Here is a 16,621-nt window from a genome sequence, read left to right on the forward strand (position 1 = left end):
GAAAAGAAATTAAGTGTCTGTATATATTGAGTATTTTTTTTAAAAGAAAGAAAAGGGGCTTATTTTCTTTGCACAACTTACCAGGGGAGGCATTATGCAAATGAATAATTGTGTTTAATTTGGAAATTGTGACATCATTAATAGTCAACGCGGTGGGGAGATGTTGGGAAACAGAATCGTCCTGACTGAAGCTGATAAAAAAAAAAGGTGGTTGTGGGAAAACTCTTTTGTCCAAGGCACTCTTTCTTTTGGGTGGGTGGGGGGGGGTCCTTTGCCAACAGGTGTTTTTAAATTAGCACTTAACATTTGTGTTGGGAATCAGGAGCTGTTAGGCTCAAAATAACCCTCTCTAGGGGTGATTCCACCAAAAATATAGCTCGAACAACCACAACATTGCCGTTTAGGTCCAAACAACTAAAACAGTGGTTCTCAACCTGGGGTCCCCAGGTGTTTTTGGCCTACAACTCCCAGAAATCCCAGCCAGTTTACCAGCTGTTAGGATTTCTGGGAATTGAAGGCCAAAAATATCTGGGGACCCCAGGTTCAGAACCACTGAACTAAAAGCAGGTCGTCTATATAAATAAAAATGTAATGTTAGTTTGTGGGATTAACATAACTCAAAAACCACTGGACGAATTGACACCAAATTTGGACACAACACACCTCTCGGGCCAACGAGTGACCACCACTCATAAAAACACAGAAAAACACAGCAGAAGAGACTTAAAATGCAAAAAAAGCAAAAAAAGATGCTACAGCGCATGCGCAAAACAACATATATACGTAAACACACACATACACAAATATATACACACACAAAACACATAAACAAAGAATGGGCCACAGCAACGTGTGGCAGGGGGTGGCTAGTAGAATCATAGCATCCTTCTACTAATGGGAGTTGAAAGAGACCTGGTGGACCATCCAATCCAACCCCATTCTTCCAAGAAGCAGGGAAATCGCATTCAAAGCACCCTCCACAGATGGCCATTCAACCTCTGTTTAAAAGCCTCCACAGAAGGAGCCTCCACCACATTCCGGGGCAGAGAGTTCCACTGCTAAACAGCTCCCCCTCACAGTTAGGAAGTTGTATCGTCAAAGGCTTTCATGGCTGGAATCACTGGGTTGTTGTGTGTTTTCCGGGCTGCAACATCAGGAGATAATGCTTCTGGAACATGGCCCTACAGCCCGGAAAATACACAACAACCCAGTTAGGAAGTTCTTCCTATTGTTCAGGTAGTTTGAAGCCATTGATCCACGTTAGTCTCCAGGGCAGCAGAAAACAAACTTGCACCTATATTTGTATAGATGCTTCTACAGGAAATAAATGTTTGGTTGGCATTTTTGACTGTATAATTTTCATTACAACATTCGCTGCCATGTTGATATTTTTTTCAAATGTAACAAACCAGGCAAAATCGGGAAGGCACCAACTGCTTCCAGGACTGGCCTGCTATTTCCCTCATGCGAAGTTGTGCAGTTCACCTTAAAGGCATGCTTGTGGCTCATATATATAGAGAGAAGAGGCCAATGTGTTATCCAATTCCTCCGGTTTTGTGTTCGTGTTATTATTAGCATATGGCTTTGATAATATGGGTCTAAATCTCCTTCACAGCAAGTAGAGAGTTTCCTAAAAATCTGATTTTCAATGAGAAAAAAGGTTGCACGTTTGGATTCACTCCCTATATTGTAAACAGGAAGGCGGTGAGGAACTTGGAGGCAAGGATTTGTGCAAACCCCTGGCACTGAAATCCTTGGCGTTTGCTCCCAAATGAAGGTGTTCTGACCATTCTGTGCCCTTCCCTTCAAAGGAACGGGAAACATGTCTAGGGTCCTGGCGAGGCAACAAGGAGGGTTCCAGCATAATCTCTCCACCCCAAAGTCGCGCCCTGGAGTTCAGTGGGCTTCCCTTTCTTCGCAGTAATGGGCATCCAGGGTGCCCTGGGCCAAGGCCTTTCCTTGGCTGCATCTACTCTGCAGAATAAATGCAGTTTGATACTTCTTTAATAGCGTTGATACATAAAGTGGTGTCAAACTACTGTCAATTCGACTGCATCCTAGATGAACCTGCGCCCGGAAATCCGCACTGCCAAAGCCCCCAGAGTTCCCAACTTTTGTGGGCATTTCCACTTTCGGGGAGGGGCAAGAATTGGGTCTCAGAGAGGCCCTTCCAAGATGCAGAGAAAGGCTCCTTCGCCTTTGCTCCGACTTTTGTGATCTTCTTTCTTTCTTTCTTTCTTTCTTCCTTCCTTCCTTCCTTAATTCCCTCCTTCCCTTCCTCCCACCTTCCTTCCTTCCCTCTCCCTTTCTCCTTCCTTCCTTCCTTCCTTCCTTCTTTCCATCTCTCCCTCCCACCGTCCTTCCCTCCCTCCCTTTCTCCTTCCTTCTTTCCTTCCTTCCTTTTTTCCTCCTTCTTTCCTTCCTTCCTTCTTTCATTTCCTCCCTCCTTCCATTCTTCCTTTCATCCTCCTTCCCTTAATTCCTTCCTTCCTTCTTTACTTCTCCCTCTTCCTCCTTTCTTCTTTCCTTCCCTACTTCCTTCCTTCCCTTCCTTCCCTCCTTCTCTCCTTTCCTTCCTTCCTTCCTTCCTTCCTTCCTTCCATTCTTCCTTTTCTCCTCCCTTCCTTCTTTCCTTCCTTCGCTCCCATCCTCCTTCCTTCATTCATTCTTTCCTTCTCCCTCTTCCTCCTTCCTTCTTACCTTCCTTCCTTTCCTTCTTCATTCCTTCCCATATACTCTCCTTCCATTCTTCTTTTCTTCCTCCCTCCCTTCCTTCTTTCCTTCCTTCGCTCCCATCCTCCTTCCTTCTCCCTCTTCCTCCTTCCTTCCTTCCCTTCCCTTTGTGGCTTCCTTGGGGAAGTGCTTTGCCAAGAAAAAACGTATAAGCCGGGACCGTTTCCCTGGAGGCAAAAGGGGGCTCCTTGGGGCGCTCTAAAGTCTCCTCTGAAATGCGGCCAGAGAAGACTTGCCCCCGGGGAGAGTTGGACCCTCGGTGTTTCCAAAGTATCCTGTGCCATATTATTACTAATATCAATGCCTCGCCTTTCTCCCAGGACTGGGACCCAGAGCGGGTATAGGAGCGAACTTCCTCTCCTGGCCTCCTCACCCACTCCTTACCATTTGCCTTGTGATGTCTGCAATTGAAACAGCGACAACCAAAACAGGAACGAGGAAACTCCGAGCACAGAGAGGTGTTTCCACTCACAACAGATTTTGGGGCGACTGTCGAGGAAACCTTGGCCATCCCAGAGCGGTTTTAATAGCAGGCAAAAAACTGATAGTAATAGAAGGGATCCATTTGGACCAGGCATGGGCCAACTTCGGCCCTCCGGGTGTTTTGAACTTCAACTCCCACAATTCCTAACAGCCTACCGGTAGGCTGTTAGGAATTGTGGGGGTTGAAGTTCAAAACACCCGGAGGGCCGAAGTTGGCCCATGCCTGCTTTAGACGCTCTCAGGGGAGAAACTCAAGGGAAGGTAGGAAGTCGGGCCATTTTGGCAGGTGAGTTGCTTCCCGAAAGGCTCCCGAGGCTGTCAGAGCCCTCAGGCAGGCCCAAAGGGGCGCACCAGCCTCTCCAAGTGGCCTCTCCCTGCAACTGCTCCTGTGACAGGAAAGCTAACTCACTCGTGGGCCTCGTGACTCGCGGGAACAACTGGAAACATCCGCGCATTTGTTGGCCTGACTCACGCGCGCGCACCCATCGGGGTTGGTTGCCATCGCGACATCTTGTGATGGAATGGCAGAGTTTAACTCGGCTCGGTGTGAAGGAGAACTTCCTTTTGTCTGTCCTGCCTCTCCCACCATTCAGGTTGAGTGGATGATTTCAGGTTCAAGTATTGCCAGAGTGGGAGAGAAAGCCTTTTTCCTGACCACCCTCTCGGCGCTGTGCATAATATGATGCACCATTGTGTACTTGCTCCCCTCCCCAGCTCCGCCTCCACAAAGCCTCCTTCTTCTGCCTCCTCCTGGGGTGAAGGTGAGCCCAAGCTCTCTCCAATCTCTGGCCCAAAAGCACCAGTTTTGACAAGGCTTGGAGAGTTCTTTTGAGGAACCCTGGAGGACCTGACTATGCATGAACATAGGAAGGCCACCAAGCACCCCCTACCAAGAAGCAGGAAAATGTTCACAACATTTCCCATTACAGGAGATGTGTTGACCTTGAAGACGTCCAGGAGGGTGTGGATGAAGTTTCCCCAAGAGGAAAAATTGAGAAGTCTAGAGCTTTTACTTGGAGGGGGCCTGATTTCAAGCTCGACTAGCCCAGATTTTATGGCTGTGAGTTGGGAAGAGTAGGAGAAGACCTTCTGTCTCAGACCAGGCCCATGAAATCTGGGCTCCTCCATATAAAAGTTCTAGGAGATACAACAACTTGGGGCTCCTTCCAGACCCAGCAAGTGGGTGTGGAATGGTGCCTTCTGGAGCTCTTCCAACCCACGCCCATGAAATCAGGGCCCCTCCAGGTAAAAGCTCTAGACTTCTCAATTTTTCCTCTTGGGGAAACTCCATCCACACCCTCCTGGACGCCTTCAAGGTCAACACATCTCCTGTAATGGGAAATGTTGTGGACATTTTCCTGCTTCTTGGTAGGGGGTTGGACTGGATGGCCCACGAGGTGTCTTCCAACTTTATGATTCGATGACTTTGGACCATTCCTCTTGATCCTTGAGGCTCTCCCTGTGTCCATTTCTTTGTCGTGTGTTTGACCCCTCCCTAACTTTACCTGCTTTTCTGGAGGGCCACAACCTTCACTCCCTTGTATGTAACGTATTTGTTTATTTCCTTCATTACCATTATTTTATTACCTCCTGACGTTTCATCTGCATCTATGGCAGGCAACCTCAGAGGTTGTGAGGTCTGTAGGGAACTAGGAAAATGGGGTTTATATATCTGTGGAATAATGTCCTGGGTGGGAGAAAGAACTCTTGTCTGTTGGAGGTAGGGGTGAATGTTTCAGTTGGTCACCTTGATTAGCATTTAATAGCCTTGCAGTTTTCAAGGACTGGGGGAATCCTTTGTTGAGAGGTCATTAGCTGTCTCTGCTTGTTTCTTGTCTGGAATATTGGTTCATTTTCTTCATTTCCACCCTGCCTGTCTCCCCATTGGGGCATAAGGCAGCTCACAGTCACACACACTTTTGAGTCGTTCTTGATGCTTGGGATCTTTGGAGTTGGACGTCTTTCTTCACTCCTACGGTATGAAATCCTCTGGATTTCTCAAAAACCAAAGCAGTCTAAATAGGTTTCCAGGAGGCGGATTTTTTCTGGACCAAAGGGCTGGTGTGGCCTTGGGGGTCCTCCTCATCTCCGGCCTTTGCTGCCAGTATTTCAGAGGGCCGCGCTTCCCTTCGCCTCCGACTTGCGTCCTTGGAGGGGGGGATGATGGGCTCTTGAGTCAAGAGGCCCCACTACCAGGGGTCTCTCCCCACTCAGGCAAGGAAGAGCCTTTGTCCTCTTCCAGTGGATGACATCCCAGTGCCAAGATATAGGGAAGCTTCTATTGGAGCACATCCACACTGACTGCTTCATCCAGGATGAAAGCATCATAGAAGGAAGCCCATTTAACTGTGCGGCTGAGGACATTAACGGGCGAATTAACTCCCGAGGCTGCCTCCAAACAGTTCCAACTGAATTAAATGGTCAGTGTAGACTTGCCCTTTCATTTGGTCCACAGCTCTAGGCCAGTTTCTTAAAGTGCGATGGAAAGATTTTACCACCCCCCCCCCCCCCCCAATTCTTTAAAAACTCCCAAACGCAATCAAGGAGTCGCTCCACAGAATGGCCCAACGAACCCCCTTCTCTGGAACTGCCCCCCCTCCCCCCGGCCCCGAAGTTCCCCTTGAAAAGAAACCAATCCGAGTAGGATCCCACCGCCTTCCTGCTTCTCGGGGGAGGAAACCGTGGGGGGACTGCTCTGGGGTTTCTTTTCCTATCTGAATGAGGTGTTGTCCCTGTGGGTGCGGAGTTCACTCGGCCGCCCCATCCCTCCCTCCATCGCCTCATTCAGGCCCTTTTACCCTTGGCTCCTATCAAGGTCAACGCGGTTCAAGCGGCCTGTTGTCGAGGTAGCAGCCCCGGATTATGGGGAGCCCGGCGGCGGGTTTCGACCCCTCCGTTACTCTGGTCGCCAGACTTTGGCAGTGTTTCCTGATGTATCTAACCTGGACCGAGAAAGTGAATTCGAAGTAGTCAATCTGACCCAGTTAGTGACAGCGACTGAACTCGGCATGCCTGTATTTTGCAAGGAGGCGGGATTGATTTTGCTCTCAAATAAAACCAATCATTTGACTGAAAAAGCAGCTCGCCCTGAGCCCCATTTCTTGAGGTGCGACCCAGTGAAATATATATAGGGCAGCGTTTCTTAACCCTTGGGGAGGTCGAGACGGGGTGTCAGAGGGGTCGCCAAAGACCATCAGAAAACACAGTATTTTCTGTTGGTGATTGGGCTTCTGTGTGGGAAATTTGGCCCGAATCTACGTATTATTGGTGGGGTTCGGAATGCTCTTTGATTGTAGGCGAACTATATAGCCCAGCAACTGCAACCTCCAAATGTCAAGGTTTATTTTCCCCAAACTCCACCAGTATTCACATTTGGGCATATTGAGTATTCGTGCCAAGTTAGGTCCAGATCCATCCTTGTTTGAGTCCACAGTGCTCTGTGGTTGTAGGTGAACTACAACTGCCCACCGAACCCTTCCAGTGTTTTTTGTTGGTCGTGGGAGTCCTGTGTGCCAAGATTGGTTCAATTCCATCCTTGGTGTAGTTCAGAATGCTCTTTGATTGTAGGTGAACTATAAATCCCAGCAACTACAACTCCCAAATGACAAAAATCAACCCCCCTCCAACCCTACCAGTATTCAAATTTGGGCGTATGGGATATTTGTGCCAATTTTGATCCGGTAAATGAAAATACATCCTGCATATCAGGTATTTACGTTAAGATTCATAACAGCAGCAAAATTACAGTCATGAAGTAGCAATGAAAATAATTCTATGGTTGGGGGGTCACCACAACACGAGGAACTGTTTTAAGGGGTCCCGGCATTAAGAAGGTTGAGAAACACTGATGTGGGGTTTCCTCCGGAGGAGCGTTTGGTCTGAAAGGCACCAAGTTTGGGGCGCGTGCCTGGCTACTCTGTTGCCGCGGGTGGGGCCCAGTTCCCCGTGGGCCCAGCTCCGAAGGGCGGGGGCTCCTTGGGGCAGCCCTGAAGCCCAGCCAGACCTTGCTGCCCCCACCAAAGGCATAGGGCCTGGTCTAGTGCCATCCTTCCCGCTGGCCAGACTCAACCGGAAGAGACAAAGAGACAAGGGAAGGGGCAACCCTGGCACATCTGCACTGGTCGCTTCATGCGGGTTGAAGGCAGCTCGAGAAGAGGTGTTTCAATGACCAAAGGGTTTGAAACCAGGGCAAGCAAAGTTGGGGTGTGTGCATTAGAGTAAGTCGAGTGGGTCCCCGTCTCCATTGACTATTTACTGCAATTTCGAATGTGATTTACACGTGTAGGAAAGCTGGTTTGAGGCTTCGGAGGTAAATCTGCAAACCAAAGCGCCCTGGTGAGCATGAAAGGCTGTCTCTCATCTCTTTTGTGGGAGTTTGTTGTCTGGTCTCCTCAGTTCGAAGTTGCGTAGAGTGGTGTGGTGGGGAGAAGGTCCAAGCCGGGAATGCCACAAATCCTGGGATGAAGGCACCTCCCGGGCCTCCTTCCTGCCTGTGGGGCTTCCTTCCACATCAACCACTGAGGAGGAGGAGAGCGCAGGGAGGACGAGCAGAGTTCTGGGCCTTGGGAGGCTGCCTTGCCCTGGGTTTTGGGAGGAGGAAAGAGCCAAAAGGGTGAAGGCAGCCGGACTGGGATGGAAGGGGGGATTAGAGCGGGAATGGGGAGAGTTTGAAAGGCGCCGCCCCGCGTGGGTTTAAGGAAGGAAGGACGGAAAGAAGGAAGGAAATGCCCCCCTCCCCAAGGCTCTTTCGGATCCGGGAGTATTTGGGACAAGGGTCCGTTATGTTGGAGCGTTTTCTGCAGTCACTTCATGCAGGTGCAGAAAGAGCTCCTTCCTGCCAAGCCCAAGGTGCAGGTGTCCGCTCCCAAGGAAAGGAAAGGAAAGCCCCAAAGGAAAGCAGCCGGACTTCCGCGTGGCCTTGGCAACCGAGCCTGCCACCCGAGACCCACTTTGCGCAGCAGCAAGCCCTCACCCCCCACCCCAATCTGGCTGCCTTTCCAGGCCAAAGGGGTGGAGGTGGGCTTTCCGAAGCCGAGGCCTAACAGGTGGCTCGCCTGCAGATCTCGCCACTCCTGGAGGGGCTTCTCAGTGGCATTGCCTCTCTCATAACCCTACTTTAAAGGGGGAAATGATAGAAAGGATCAGACAGCAAAAGTGTTAAGGGGTTGTTTTGATTTATTTGTTAGTGTTCATCAAAAATCTGAATTCCTCTAAGAATCTATTCTGAATGACTGAAGTATCTATTCTGAATGACTGGTAGGAAACTGAGGGAGGTGTAATATAGCTTAGTTAAAAACTATGCACACGAGAAAATAACTTCCTTCCTTCCCCTTCCCCTTCCTTCCCCTTCCTTTCCCTTTCCCTTCCTTCCCTCCCCTTCCCTTTCCCTTCCTTCCTTCCTTCCCCTTCCTTCCTTCCTTCCCCTTCCTTCCCTTTCCCCTTCCTTCCTTCCTTCCCTTCCCTTCCCTTCCCTTCCCTTCCCTTCCCTTCCCTTCCCTTCCCTTCCCTTCCCTTCCCTTCCCTTCCCTTCCCCTTCCCCTTCCCCTTCCCCTTCCCCTTCCTTCCTTCCTTCCTTCCTTCCTTCCCTTCCCTTCCCCTTCCCCTTCCCCTTCCCCTTCCCCTTCCTCTTCCTTCCTTCCCCTTCCTTCCCTTCCCTTCCCCTTCCTTTCTTTTCCTTCCTTCCTTCCTTCCTTCCTCCCTCTCTTCCCTTCCCCTTCCTTTCTTTTCCTTCCTTCCTCCCTCCCTTCCCTTCCCCTTCCGTCCTTCCTTCCTTCCTTCCCTCCCTTCCTCTTTCCTTTCCTCCCCTTTCCCTTTCCCTTTCCCTTTCCCTTTCCCTTTCCCTTCCTTCCTTCCTTCCTACCTTCCTACCTTCCTTCCTTCCTAATCGCAGTATGAATTAAAGCAAAATACTTCCCGCAAAGCCTGACCTGCATTCTTTCAGATGTTGTGACGAGGAGAAACTGAGGTTGGCTGTACGCCGCCATGTAATGCAGTTTTGAACTGTAATTTACGATCAGTGTAGACACATGGGATGCCTTGGCTGTATGCTACCGTCCAAGCTGCTTTAGGTGGCAGTGCAGGACCAGCCTGGGAGTTCTCCCTGGGTTGAGCCCTTTCGGGTTTGGTGGCGAAAGGCTCCTTAAACTCCCATATTAGGAAATGAAAGACGACCCCTGAGAGGTTTCCTGGCCTAAACAAACAGATTAAACACCTTTGGACGGGGATTTGAAATCGAGAAGTAAGATTGCTAGGGTTTGAAGTAGGATCCTGCGCTTGGAAATTTCTTACTATGGATTAAGTTTGCTCCTTTCTTCACTTTGTTTCATTGCCTTGCCTTTTCCTCTCCCCCCCCCCCCCCCCCAAAAAGTCAGAGGCACCACCACACTCTTCTTACACACACACACACACCTCCGCCGTCCTTCTTTCCTCTGTTGTGCATTGTTTGCATAATCCACCAACAATCCGCCATCAATATATGGGGGGGAAAAGTCGAGTTTGATATTAACTCGCCTTCTAGCGGGGAATTCTCTGTATACTCATTTCCTTCCTTCTGGAAAAAAGGTGTTTGGCTGTAGAAGGGAAGCCATGCTGCTTGCAAGTTCAAAACTCCTCAGTCCGCAGAAATAAATAAATACCGAACGTGATCCTGGCCGAAAACAGGGAGCATCCCATGAGTTTGTAGCTTGAGGAGTGTAAACATAGTACAGACCTGATCCAAGAAGGTAAACAATAGATCGGGAGCACAACTGGATGTCATTCTGAACCTGCACGTGGGTCGCCCTTCACAGAACCCGAATACAAATTGCACGATAACCCCAAAGAGATGAATGGAATGATCATGGAGATTAGATTAGATCCGCTTTATTGCCCTTTATCGCCCGGAGTGGCCCCTGAGGACACCCTGCCTTGTTTATCTGGTTTCTAAAGTATCAGATTATTTATATTTTTTTTAGAGGCAGCGGGTTACTGTAGTTTGGGTTGTTGTAGGTTTTTCGGGCTTTATGGCCATGTCCTAGAAGCATGCTCTCGTGACATTTCGCCTGCATCTATGGCAGGCATCCTCAGAGGTTGTGAGGTCTCTGTGGTTTGTGGTTTACCGGTGTTAAAATCGGAGAGAAATGGATTTCCAAACATTTTAACAAACATGTTCTAGAAGCATGCTCTCGTGACATTTCGCCTGCATCTATGGCAGGCATCCTCAGAGGTTGTGAGGTCTCTGTGGTTTGTGGTTTACCGGTGTTAAAATCGGAGAGAAATGGATTTCCAAACATTTTAACCCGGGAAGTCAAACATTTCTTTCCTATCTACTTAGGGTAATATGGACCTGGAAACATTTCCTATTTCCTGTTCGGATGAGAATTCTTTTTGTGGCCATTGAAAACGCCTTTAGGAGCTCTATTTGAAACCTTAGCCCTATGTTAAAAGTGTATGGCTCTCTCTCTTATTCACACAAACCTCTCCAAATTGGTGAATATTTGTGTACTTTGAGATTTTTAAAATAATGCTTAAAAAAATATTTTTAAGGAATTAGCAGGCTGACATTTTGCAGGAAATTGAGTTATCAAGGCCGTAATTATTTCACAGGGAGATACAAATTCTCTGCGCCCCTCGCTGTCAAACAGGAGGCTCCATTCAGGGTTGACCCCCCCCCCCACTCTTTCTCTCTCTCTCTCTCTCCAAATTAGAGCATGAAAAGAGAAAGAGTGGGGCTCTTCCTCGCCCAAGGGGTTGCCAGTGGTTAAACAGAGTGCCTCCCCCCCCCCCCCGCCACAGAAAGCCCCATCCCAGCCCAATCCTGGTGGTCGTCAAACTCTGCTAATTAACAATGCTGAGAAATTCCTTCCTAACAAGGACATTCTCTAAGTCTCCGCTGGTTCCCCGCCGCTCGCCTTCATTTCCATAAGAAGATTAAGAGTGAAGGAGAACACACTCAAATGCAGATGTAGAAAAGAAGGGGTTTTAACGAGCATCATAATACGAAGATGCTTGGCTAGTTCCCGCCTAATTGCTGCAAGTTAAACCTCTATTTGCAGCTAAGGACCACAAAAAAAGAGGAGGGGGCGCCAGGCTTGCCAGTCATCTCCCCAAGACAAGATAGGTGGTGGGCACCTTGGGGGCCGGAAGAGGCGCCGCGGTCCCGGTTTGGACAGCCAGGGACTTCTCCAGCCTCCATCACATCCCTCACTTTTGGCAAGGAGTCTCGGAGGTTTAGTCACTTCTCCCCAGTTTTCGAAATAAAGCAGTCGTTTGACTATATATATATATATATATATAAAATATATATATTATTTTATTATTTTATTATTTTATTTTATTAGTTTTATATATATATAATTTATATAAATAATATATATATAATTTATTTTTGAAAGTTTTTAAAAATATTATATATATATATATATATATATACACACACACACACATACATACATACATAAAAACATACAATCTTCAAAGTTCAACATTCAAATTACAAGTATTTCCCCCCAATCCCATATTATATTATATTATATTATATTATATTATATTATATTATATTATATTATATTATATTATATTATTATTTTTGAAAGTTTTAAAAAGTATATATATATATATATACACACACACACACACACACTAGAGAAACATACAATCTTCAAAGTTCAATATTCAAAATACAAGTATTTTTCCCCAATCCCATATTATATAATATTATATTATTTATTTTTGAAAGTTTTTTAAAGTATATATATACACACACTCACACAACAGAAACATACAATCTTCAAAGTTCAACATTCAAAATACAAGTATTTTTCCCAATCCCATATTATATTATATTATATTATTTATTTTTTGAAAGTTTTTAAAAGTATATATATATATATATATATACACACACAGAACAGAAACATACAATCTTCAAAGTTCAACACTCAAATTACAAGTATTTGTCCCCAATCCCATATTATATATTATATATTATATTCTATTATATATTAAATTGTTATATTATTATATTATATAATATTGTTATATTACATTATTATAATATAATGTAACAATATTATATAATAATAATATAGCAATATAATATCTAATATCTAATATAATATGGGATTGGGGAAAAATACTGATATTTTGAATGTTGAACTTTGAAAACTGTATGTTTCAATGTATGTGTGTGTGTGTATATATAATTTTTAAAACTTTTAACTTATAATATAATTTGAAAGTTTTAAAAATTCCTGCCTTACCGTTTTCATAATATAATATAATATAATATAATAACAATACTATATTATATTATAATTGGAAAGATTTAAAATTATATATAATAATATAATATAATATAAGAATATAAGAATATAACATAATATTGTTTTATTATATATATATATATTAAAACTTTCCAATCATAATATAATATAGTATTGAAACCCTAACCCTAACCCTAAAATTATATATATATATAATAAAACAATATAATATAATATTGTTATATCATATTATATAACTTTTAAAACTTTCCAATCATAATATAATATTGAAAGTTTTTTGAATTGTATATAAATAATAGAACAATATAATATGATGTTGTGATATTATATTATATTATATTTAAAAATTTCCAATTATAATATAATATAATATAGTATTGAAAGTTTTTAAAATTATAATATATATATATAATAAAATAATATAATATTATTTTGTTATATTATATTATATAATTTTGAAAACTTTCCAATTATAATATAGTATTGTTATTTTATATTATATTATATTATATTATATTATATTATATTATATTATGAAAATGGTAAGGCAGGAAGACACCCCGCCCGCCAAGACTTTCCTAACATATCCCCCCCCCCTTCCTTAAGACTCTATCTCTAGGAAACATGGTTATGTGGGGAGGGGGAGATGTTTATTTCATTTCCATAAATTATACCAACGGCAACGCATCTCAAATCCATTCAGATTAAAACGTCGCTCTCCAGGCCTCTCTCCATACAATGCCTCTTCTCTGCGCGTTGGAGGAGAGAGAGAGAGAGAGAGAAAGAGGGGGAAGGAAGGGAAGGGGGGGGGCTGGGAATGGGGTGCTCTTACTCTGAAGGAGGCCATAATCCGGGGGAAAGAGGGAGAAGCCAAGGGGAAAAGAGATCCCTCCTGTATCTCTGCCCATCTCTCCCTCCGTCAGAATAAATCTGGTTTAAGAGGGAAGCCGGATTTAACGCGCAGAGTCTGCAAAGCCAAACAGAGAAGGCGCAAGAGGAAGAGGCTGTTTGGGTTGCAAAACCCGTCCCTTGTTTTACTATAACGCTTTATTATGTATCTATGCGGTGAGAAGGGAAACGGCGGTGAATAATACCCCGGATCGGGCCACGTTTCGCCGCCTTCGTGCCTTGTTGAAGGCGAATGCAATTAACGGAGAGGCCCAACTTTCACCGCTTAACTGTGTTTATTATAGAGTAGCGTGGCAAGAAAAAGCTTCGTGAGTGGAGGGATAAATAGAGAGGGACCTTCCTTCTCTCCCCCCCCCCCCGCTCCCCGCAACCGATTTACTCCGGATTTATCCCTCCATCATGGTGTGAAGAGCGACAATCTTGCTTCCTCCCCTTTCCTTCCAAGATATTTTTGGGAGGGGGAGGGAAGGACGTTCCCGAGTGTTTAGGCGAAAGTATAAACAACATCCAAGTTAAATATAGTGTCTGGACAATTACAACGTGTCTGTCTTTGGGGTTTTTTGTTTTTGGTTGGGGGGGGGGTCTATTTCTTCTCCTTCACGTCTTTACAGCGCCAGTAAACAAAAATCAAGTGAGAGAATTGGGCATTTCTTGTCTGAATCAACACATCTCGGGATAATAACAAAGTCTTGGGGTAATAATAAAGTCTACCCTCCGAAAAATCCAATTAATTGTTCCTATTAACGGCTGGGTACCCGCTTTCCTTTTTGGGGGGCCTTGGAAGGGCTTTGTTTTTCCCTGGGACGCTCTTTTGGGCCGTGGGGGCGGGCAGCGGATCGGCCAGGAGGGGGCGCGCCAGGCCCGTCCCTCGAGTCTCTCCCCCGGCGCTCAGAGTCCAGGGCGCCCTGCCTGGCGTCTAGGGCTCCTTCCCTTTTGTGTCTCTCTCTCCCTCCCTCCCATAGAAATCACTTTCCAACCGCTTTCCCCCTCCCTTTGGGAGCGAGAGAGGGAGAGGGGACGAGATTCGATGGAGAGTTTTGAAACGCTGTCAATACTCCCCCCCCCCTTCCCTCTTCCATTTGGAAGGCCTCTTCAACCTCTCCAAACGCCATCAAAATTTCTAATCGGCTCCCAAAGCCTTTCCATCTATCTTTTCTCTCTCTCTCTCTCTCTCTCTCTCCCCCCCCCCCCCAAGCCATTCGAGTTTGAAGTTGAAACAAACTTAAAGCAGGACTAGGGGCCCTTCCACACAGCCCTATATCCCAGGACTTCAAGGCAGAAAATCCCACAATATCTGCTTTGGACTGGGTTATCTGAGTCCACACTCATTTAATGTGGGGTTTTCTGCCTTGATATTCTGGGCTATGGGGCTGTGTGGAAAGGGCCCTGAATGTGGACTCAGCTAGCCCACTTCAAAGCAGATATTGTGGGATTTTCTGACTTGATATTCTGAGATATAGGGCTGTCTGGAAGGGACCTGAGTGTAGACTCAACTAGCCCAGTTCAAAGCCGGAATTGTGGGATTTTCTGACTTGATATTCTGGGATATGGGGCTGTGTGGAAAGGGCCCTGAGTGAGGACTCAGCTAGCTCAGTTCAAAAAGATATTGTGGGGTTTTTGACTTGATATTCTGAGATATAGGGCTGTCTGGAAGGGCCCTGTGGACTCAGCTAGCCCACTTCAAAGCAGATATTGTGGGATTTTCTGACTTGATATTCTGAGATACAGGGCTGTCTGGAAGGGCCCTGAGTGTAGACTCAGCTAACCCAGTTCAAAGCAGGAATTGTGGGATTTTCTGCCTTGATATTCTGGGCTGTGTAGAAGGGGCCTGGGTTGTTGTGAGTTTTCCGGGCTGTCTGGCTATGTTCCAGAAGCATTCTCTCCTGACTTTTCGCCTGCATCTATGGCAGGCATCCCCAGAGGTCGTGACGTTTCGCCCGCCATAGATGCAAGCGAAAGGTCAGGAGATAATGCTTCTGGAACATGGCCAAACAGTCCGGAAAACTCACAACAACTAAGTGATTCCGTCCATGAAACCCTCCGACAATACATTAAAGCAGGACTAACGGACCGAGGAAGGAAAGGGGGGGGGGGGAAACATCCTGGCTTCGTTACTCAGGGGTAAGGGGGTGCTTTTTGAGCAGGTGGGCTTGCGGGGTCTTTCCTCACTCGCCCGCCCTTCCCAAAACACAAATGTGGCTGGCAGCATCTGCTTGGAAAATTTTAAATAAGTGAAAAATAAGGGCAGAAGAGTGGGACCCTTTCCCCCGAATTTGCAACAAAACTGAAAGCCACTAGTGATTGCCGAATTTTTCAGGACTTTTTTTTTGTGTCAGGAGCAACTTGGGAAACTACAAGTCGCTTCTGATGTGAGAAAATTGGCCGTCTGCAAGGACATTGCCCAGGGGGCGCCAGGATATTCTGATGTTTTACCATTCTTGTGGGAAGTTTTTCTCATGTCCCCGCACGGGGAGCTGGAGCTGACAGAGGGAGCTCATCCACCCTCTCCCCAGATTCGAACCTCTGACCTGTCGGTCTTCAGTCCTGCCGGCACAAGGGCTGAGGGGGGAAAGGAAGCCTGAGGCTGTTAGGAATGGTGGGAGTTGAAGTCCAAAACACCTGGAGGGGCCAAGTTTGCCCGTGCCTACTGTAAATGCACCCTGAGCTGTATGTCTAATATCTAGCAATAATCCACAGAATAGAAGAGTTCCTCTGCCTCCTCGCCTTTCCTGGCTCCTACCTCTCTTCACCCCCAAAAACAAGGGCTCAGGGAGGGAACATGGATGTGTGTGCCTGTGCCCCCTCTTCTCCTTGTTATTTATTATTATCACCATAATTATTATTAGTATCCTGCCTTTGTCTCTAGATTGGGGTGGAAAGTGGTTCACAACATTTTTTTTAAAAAGTGCTATTTCATATCTTTAACATACAAGTATTAAAATAGAATTAAACAACCAAATCGATTAAAATTCTTTAAAAGACTTAATGAGTGCTAAAATAATCCCATGCCTTGCAGCTACCCCCCTGGCTCCCTCTCCAGAACCTCTTTCTTTTAAAAGCCTACTTGTTCTTGGACCTGTGCACCTGCTTCCTAGGGCTGTTTGAGGAGGGAAATAATGGCACCTTTTTAAAATACTTTTTTTAAATAGTTGGGGGAAATGTGAAGGGAGGAGGTTGCTGGAGCTGGAAGGGTTTCTGGCTGGAAAAAAGGAGATTCTGTGACTCTGAAGCAC

This window comes from Anolis sagrei, chromosome 3 (assembly GCF_037176765.1).
Source record: "Anolis sagrei isolate rAnoSag1 chromosome 3, rAnoSag1.mat, whole genome shotgun sequence".
NCBI classification, from domain to species: Eukaryota; Metazoa; Chordata; class Lepidosauria; order Squamata; family Dactyloidae; genus Anolis; species Anolis sagrei.